Source organism: Natrix helvetica, assembly GCF_964273705.1.
Source record: "Natrix helvetica genome assembly, chromosome: 5".
In the NCBI taxonomy this organism is placed as follows: domain Eukaryota; kingdom Metazoa; phylum Chordata; class Lepidosauria; order Squamata; family Natricidae; genus Natrix; species Natrix helvetica.
Genome location: NC_138551.1, coordinates 143136037 through 143142036, shown reverse-complemented (window position 1 = coordinate 143142036; position 6000 = coordinate 143136037).

The window sequence follows — 6000 nt, the reverse complement described above, 5'->3', positions numbered from 1 at the left end:
AATCAAGGAGAGAAGCAACCTGGAATGAAGGAGAAACATCCTAGCAGTGAGGACAATTAACCAGGGGAACTGCTTGCCACCAGAAACTGTGGCTGCTTCATCACCGGAGGGTTTTTTTTTTTAAAAAAAAGGCTAGACAGACACTTGTCTGAGATTGTATACGTTCTCCTGCTTCAGCAGGGGGCTGGACTAGAAGACCTCCAAGGTCCCTTCCAGCTCTATTCTGATTCTAAACGCCGACCTATTCTTCTGATGTTTATTTTCATTCCACCTTCCGTTTTTTTAAGAATTATTATTATTATTATTATTATTATTATTATTATTATTATTATTATTAATAATAATAATAATAATAATAATAATAATAATAATAATAATAATAATAATAATAATAATAATAATAATAATAATAATAATAATAATAATAATCCAATTTATAGGCCGCTCCCTCTCCACCAAGGGACTCGGCGCGGCGTACAATTCATTACACAACAAATAAATAACGAGGAGGAGATATACAAAACATTGTACAATACAAAATAAATAAATAATCAATTAGTTAAGAACAACATAATGCAATTAAAAACAATTAAAATAGCCAAAGTCAAACTTAGTTTAAAGAATACGTAGACTAACGGAGTTAGAAGGGACCTTGGAGATCATCTAGTCCAACCCTCGCTTGAGCAAGAGAGTCCATACCATTTCAGACAAATGGCTCTCCAGCCTCTTCTGGAAAACCTTTGATGATGAGTCTTGTATGGAGGCAGAATCAAGCTTGATCCGGTAGCCCAGCATCCATTGGATGTTTGTTAGCGTCCTTCCCCAAAGCCTCCGTTGCTCTTCCCTCCCTCCTTTCCAAAAAAAAGGTTTAGCCAAAGACTTCGCAGCTCCAATTTATCCTGGATGACAGCAGTCGGTTTGCAAAGCTCTGTGTCATGCCCCCGTTGGAGTCTGAATCTGCGGGGGATGATGAGCTGAAACAAGAGCGGACAGAGAACGAGAGGGCGGCTGCGTTGGCCTTGGAGGAAACTGGGGAAGGGCAGAGTCAGTCCGGGAAGGGCTTTTCAGGATTAGAAAGGTTTGCAGACAGGGAGGAGGAGGAGGACAGGCAGAGATCAGGCAAAGAGCAAGGGCCACCTGCTCCTGATCCTAGAGCACGGAGAGAAGAGAGAAGGCGAGAACAACGCAGACCAAGCCGGCTACGAAGGAGGAGAGTGCCCTGCTCCCCCTTCACAAGGCACACCTGGGGACTGAGATGTAAGGAGGTGCCGGTGGGAGGGGCATTTGTCGGGAACAAGCCTTGAATCTGTGGAGCCTCGTGTGCACTTGCCGACGCCTGGAGATTACCGTGCTCTGTCTTGTGGGGCTTGCCCAGTTTGCCCGCTTCACTGCACTTCTTGCTCCTGGTTACTGTTTGGCTAAACCTGTCTTACTGGATTGCTAACCCTGGTTACTGTTTGGCTAAACCTGGCTTATTAGACTGCTGGCCCTGGTTACTGATTGGTTAAACCTGGCTTACTGGAGTGCTAACCCTGGTTACTGTTTGGCTAAACCTGTTTTACTGGATTGCTAACCTTGGTTACTGTTTGGCTTCCCTGGCTTACTGGATTGCTAACCCTGGTTACTGTTTGGCTAAACCTGGCTTATTGGACTGCTGGCCCTGGTTATTGTTTGGGTAACCTGGCTTACTGGACTGCTGGCCCTGGTTATTGTTTGGGTAACCTGGCTTACTGGACTGCTGGCCCTGGTTACTGTTTGGCTACCCTGGCTTATTGGACTGCTAACCCTGGTTACTGTTTGGCTAAACCTGGCTTACTGGACTGCTGGCCCTGGTTATTGTTTGGCACAACCTGGCTTACTGGACTGCTGGTCCTAGTTACTGTTTGACTAAACCTGGCTTACCGGACTACTTGCAGCCAGAGGCTGCTGAAGGTACGTGCGAGAGCTTTGCTCCAGGACTTGTAGTAAACATGGGGACGTTTGAGGGCAAAGTTGGAGCAATAAAGGGGAGTTAGACCTGTTCTCTGGCTGTGTTGCTTTTGTGCCCCACCCACGGCATATCACACTCTAGCTGGTTCTTTCCCCCATCAACGGCCCATTTCCCCAAACCTCATCACCCACATCCGCCTCCGCCAAAGAGGTTCATTAAAACCTTCTAAAAATAACACCGGCATTATTCCTCCAGCCCAGGGGCCTGTCTTCTCCAGCTGGCCCCATGGCTCTCTTTTACTTCGCTTCCTGTGCTATCTTTGGAGTTGTGCGTTTGAGGGGGGATCATCAAACACTCACACACGGCCTCCCTCCACCTCTCCCAGCAGAGCAACCCAAGGAAGTCAGAAAACGTGGCAAACGATTTCGTTCTCTGCAAACGAAGTCCCCCTCGGACGGCTCTGCGGGAACATCTCGGGAAAAGCTCGCTCCATAAAGCCAATTAAACGCTGTCGGCTTTTCATCCTCTCTGCTAAGTCCCCTTGGCAGCCCCCCGCCCCCAATTCTCTGACGTCCATCTCTGACCAAACCCTGAGTTATGGGTTAAAGGGTCCCACCCTGGGCCACATTCCTTGATTTCCCAACCGGACGCGGCTCTGGAGGAGAGCATCTGCTGTGAAAACGGGCAGCCGGAGTTAGTGGTTATAAGCACGTGGCACAAGTCTCCATCAGACAACCTGGCATGTCTCAGCTGTATCTGATCTTCTCTTCCTTTCTTCTCTCTTTCTCTCTCCCTCTTTTTTCTTTCTCTCTCTTCCTCTCTCTCTCTCTTTCTCTTTCTATCTCTCCTTTTCTCTCTTTCTCTTTCTTTTTTCTTTCTTTCTCTCTTTTTCTGTCTCTGTCTCTCTCTTCCTCTCTCAGCCCCATTCCCCCTCTCTCTTTCTCTATCTCTCTCCCTTTCCCTCTATTTTTTGTCTCTCCCTCTCCCCCCTTTTTGCCCCCTCTCTCTTTCTCTCTTTCTCTCTCTCCCTCCCCTCTCTCTGTTTCTCTTTCTATCTCTCTCCCCTCTGTTTTCTCTCTCTTTCTCTGTTTCTCCTCCTCTCTCCCTCTCTGTTTCCTTTCTCTCTCTCTCTCTCCCTCTCTCTTTTTCTTTCTCTCTCTCCTTCTCCCTCTGTTTTCTTTCTCTCTTTCGCTCTCTCTCCCTCACACTCTTCTCTCCCTTTCCCTCTCTCTTTCTCTTTCTGTCTTTCTCTATCTCTCTCCTTCTCCCTCCCCCCCCCCCGCTCTCTCTCTTCCCCCTCTCTCTTCCCTCCCACCATTTCCTTCTGCAAGCAGTTTTTAAGTTTGGAGGCTGGTTTGATTTATGGGATGCCAGATGCACACCTAGCTTCCTTACCAACCAAGCAATTAGCAGAAAACCCGTTATTTCCAGTTAACAGCGAGAACGGTTGGAAACTAAGGACAGAAGAGTTTCCTTCTGCACATCCATCATGGTTGCAGAGGGGTATAAAGGGGCTTGGGGAAAAAGAGGGGGGCTGTGTGTTGTGCTGCCTTACCCATTTGCCATTCTTCAGCAGCTTCACACCTGCTCCGATTGTGGTTTCCTCCTTATGTTGGCCTGACAAGACAATTGAAGAGAGCCCGCCCCTCCTTGTGGGAGAATGAAAACAGAGCTGCGGGGGGGAAAGAGAGGGCTTATGATGTCTCCAGTTCGGCAGAAGATTCAAATATAGAGGGGCAAATTAGGGAAATTCTCACGGTCCAATGTCAGGAAGACCTACCGTATTTTTCGGGGTATAAGACGCTCTGGACTATAAGACGCACCTGCCTTTTTGGAGGAGGAAAACAAGAAAATCTGCCTTTTCCTCCCAGCATCCATCTGGCCGGTTCGCCGTGGCCCATTCGCCACCGCCACTCATTTGGCACTGCCCATTTGCCACCACCCATTGGCTGTGTGCTATTCATTGCCACTGCTACCCATTCACCGCCACTGATCCCCACCGCCTGGGACAGGCTGGAAATGCAATACACGGAGGCAAAAAATGGGGTAGGTGGCGGCTGAAAATGTGACGCGTAGAGGCCGAAAATGGTCGGAGGGCAGTGGGCGAGTAGTGTTTTGGCAACATTCGGTGTATAAGATGGACGACAATTTGCACCCATTGTTAATAGGGGGGGGAGTGCGTCTTATACTCCGAAAAGTACGGTATGTAACCAGTTTTGGGTGACATCTAAAATAGCACTTGGACTTATAGACCGCTTCACAGTACTTTACAGCCCTCTCTAAGCGGTGTACAGAGTCAGCCTCTTGCCCCCAACAATCTGGGTCCTCATTTGACCCACCTTGGAAGGACGGAAGGCTGAGTCAATCTTGAGCCCAATCAGGATCGAACCGCTGGCAGTGGGCAGAGTTAGCCTGCAATACTGCATTCTAACCAATGTGCACCAAGGATGGAGGGAAGGAAGGAAGGAAGGAAGGAAGGAAGGAAGGAAGGAAGGAAGGAAGGAAGGAAGGAAGGAATAGCAATAGCACTTATATACCGCTTCACGGTGCTTTATGGCCCTCTCTAAGCGGTTTACAGAGTCAGCCTCTTGCCCCCAACAATCTGGGTCCTCATTTGACCCACCTTGGAAGGACGGAAGGCTGAGTCAATCTTGAGCCCAATCAGGATCGAACTGCTGGCAGTGGGCAGAGTTAGCCTGCAATACTGCATTCTAACCAATGTGCACCAAGGATGGAGGGAGGGAGGGAAGGAAGGAAGGAAGGAAGGAAGGAAGGAAGGAAGGAAGGAAGGAAGGAAGGAAAGAAAGAAGGAATACCAATAGCACTTATATACCGCTTCACAGTGCTTTACGGCCCTCTCTAAGCGGTTTACAGAGTCAGCCTCTTGCCCCCCAAAATCTGGGTCCTCATTTGACCCACCTCGGAAGGACGGAAGGCTGAGTCAACCTTGAGCCCAATCAGGATCGAACCGCTGGCAGTGGGCAGAGTTAGCCTGCAATACTGCATTCTAACCAACGTGCACCAAGGATGGAGGGAAGGAAGGAAGGAAGGAAGGAAGGAAGGAATAGCAATAGCACTTATATACCGCTTCCTAGTGCTTTACGGCCCTTTCTAAGGGGTTTACAGAGTCAGCCTCTTGCCCCCCAAAATCTGGGTCCTCATTTGACCCACCTCGGAAGGACAGAAGGCCGAGTCAACCTTGAGCCAGTCAGGATCAAACTGCTCCCAGGGGCACAGTGAAGGAAGGAAGGAAGGAAGGAAGGAAGGAAGGAAGGAAGGAAGGAAGGAAGGAAGGAAGGAAGGAACGAAGGGGACTTAGACGTATATACTGCTTCAAAGTGCTTTTACAGCCCTCTAAGCAGTTTACAGAGTCAGCCTCTTGCCCCCCAACAATCTGGGTCCTCATTTGACCCTCCTCGGAAGGACGGAAGGCTGAGTCAACCTTGAGCCAGTCAGGATCGAACTGCTGGCAGGGACACAGTGAAGGAAGGAAGGAAGGAAGGAAGGAAGGAAGGAAGGAAGGAAGGAAGGAAGATAGCAATAGCAATAGACTTATATACCGCTTCATAGTGCTTTTACAGCCCTCTCTAAGTGGTTTTTACAGAGTCAGCCTCTTGCCCCCCAACCATCTGGGTCCTCATTTGACCCACCCTGGAAGGACGGAAGGCTGAGTCCATCTTGAGCCTGGTCAGATTCGAACTGCCAAATTGGAGCCAATCAGCAGAAGGACCCCCGAAGCACTGCACTCTAACCACTTGCGCCACCACGGATCAGGGTAAAAGGGTAACATTTGGCCGGACGATCAGCAGAAACCCGCAGGACCAGCGTGGGAAATGTTTTGAAAGTCCTGTTAGGAGAAAACGGCGACAAACCACTTCTGTGTTTCTCCCAAGAACCCCAGTTGGATGCGTCCCCAAAGTCCAGTCAAACGGAATGAAGATTGGACCTTTATTTACCCTTCAGGAGGAGACAAGCCATTTATTCTGGCGCTAAAGTAAGACAGAGCGTTCTCTAAACAAGCTTCTTTAACCTCCCGAGTCTACTTCTCCAGGCTTCTACGCGGTTGAAGA